This window comes from Myotis lucifugus, unplaced genomic scaffold, assembly GCF_000147115.1.
Source record: "Myotis lucifugus unplaced genomic scaffold, Myoluc2.0 scaffold_60, whole genome shotgun sequence".
NCBI lineage: Eukaryota > Metazoa > Chordata > Mammalia > Chiroptera > Vespertilionidae > Myotis > Myotis lucifugus.
The window spans coordinates 3,357,370-3,359,406 of NW_005871108.1; the positions used below are offsets into that span (position 1 = coordinate 3,357,370).

Here is a 2,037-nt window from a genome sequence, read left to right on the forward strand (position 1 = left end):
ACAAAGACTTATATTTTTTTCACATATAGAAATTTTTTGATATTTGCAACTATAGTAAAACAAAGACTTATATTTTTTTTTTAATTTTTTTATTGCTTAAATTATTACAAAGAGTATTACATATGTCTCCTTTTTTTTTCCCGCCCTTGACAATCCCCTGGCTTCCCCTACCCCCCAGTGTCTTATGTCCATTGGTTATGCTTATATGCATGCAACAAAGACTTACATTTTTTATATTTATTTTATATATTTAAATGCCATTTAACAAAGAAAAATCAACCAAAAAAAATGAGTTCACGTGTCACCTCTGACACGCGAGTCATAGGTTCGCCATCACTGTATTATACAGATGAGGAAATCCAGAATCAGGGAGCTAACAGAGCGATTTGAACCCAGATCTGTGACTCCAGATACAACTTTAGTTTATAGGCAGCAGAAACATGGGGAGCTGAAAAGGGGTCTGGGAGCTGGCCCTGGAGGAAGGAGGGTGAGGTAGAACAATGGTTTCTGCAGCTCTGCAGTAACCCGTAGTACGGGTCCTGATCATAGGAAGGGTCAAGTCAGTGAAATAAATGTGTCCTATGGTGAGCTCTGGGGTTTGTCAGAGCTGGACCCATCCTGGGCAGGAGAGTCTAGAGCCAAGAGAGGAAGAACTTAAACATGTCCATAGCTTTTAAAATCCCCTTCCCTTTTGGAATTCATTCTTTCCTGCTGGGAGCTCCACTCAGTTTATTCTGGGCATGGTGTGAGAAGATTTACATTTATTCTCTCTTTATTTTCCCATATATATATTTCAGTTAGTTTTATTAAAGTCTGGCCAGTGTGGCTCAGTGGTTGAGTGTCAGCCTATGAACCAGGAGGTCATGGTTCGATTCCCGGTCAGGGCACATGCCCAGGTGTGGGCTCCATCCCCAGTGTGAGGTGTGCATGAGGCAACCAATTGATGATCCTCTCTCATCATTGATGTTTCTATCTCTCCCTTGCCTTTCCTCTGAAATATATATATATATATATTACAAAAGAAGATAGTCTAGAAAACACATATAGAAAAAAAAATCAACCTCCCTAGGTCTACCTATTAAGTTTAATGAATGGGACAAATTAAAATATAATTGTTAATACTACAGTAAAATGGGAAAAGAATTCAGAAGTATGCACAAATGTTAACCATGCTAAGAAATCATCATTTAAAACACTGAAAACCCATATTCCCAGATGATTTAAACACAGCATCTCTTCTTATTGGTGGAAAACTAGAAGCCACTTAAAATTTAATAACAGAGAAATGGTCAAATAAATAAAGTATTCTTTATCTATGTGCCCAATGTTAAACTATGAAAAAGGCAGAATACATAATTTTAAGTTAACATAATACTTTTAAAAATGTTAGCTTTGAAAGGTAATGTGGCAGTATTTAATCATAATTTAAAAGATCCCTTAGCCCACTGCTTTCACTTCTAGATATCTATTCTATGAAGCATGTGCACAAAGATGTATGTACAATATATATGCTGCTTTTAGGAATATTTACTTTAATTTTTATTTGATTTTTAAATTTATCTATATTGTTGGAAGTATTATAAATGTTCCTTTTTTTCCCCCATTGACTCCTTCCACCTCACACCCACCCCTCCCAGGCCTTCACCACACTATTGTCTGTGTCCATGGGCTATGCATATATGCATATAAGTTCCTCAGTTAATCTCGTTCCATCCACCTTTCACCCCCTCCTTCCCTCTGAAATTCATCAGTCTGTTTCATGCTTCTATGTCTCTGGATCTATTTTTTTCATCAGTTTATTTTGTTCATTAGATTCCCCATATGAGTGAGATCATGTGATACTTGTCTTTCTCTGACTGGCCTATTTCTCTTAGCATATTACTCCCCAGGGCCCTCCATGCTGTCTCCTTTTTTTTTTTTACAGCTGCATAGTATTCCATGGTGTAAATGTACCATAGCTTTTTTTTATCACTCATCTACTGATTTGCCCACTTATTTCATCTTCACCAACAGTTATGTGATGTGGCCTACATTTAT

The 2,037-nt window shown here is 36.8% G+C and overlaps 1 protein-coding gene across 1 annotated transcript in view; it reads left to right on the forward strand.

Moving 5' to 3' along the window:
• BPIFA3 (BPI fold containing family A member 3) overlaps positions 1-2,037 on the forward strand; it is a 9,994-nt gene that overhangs the window by 1,693 nt on the left and 6,264 nt on the right. The window lies entirely within an intron of this gene.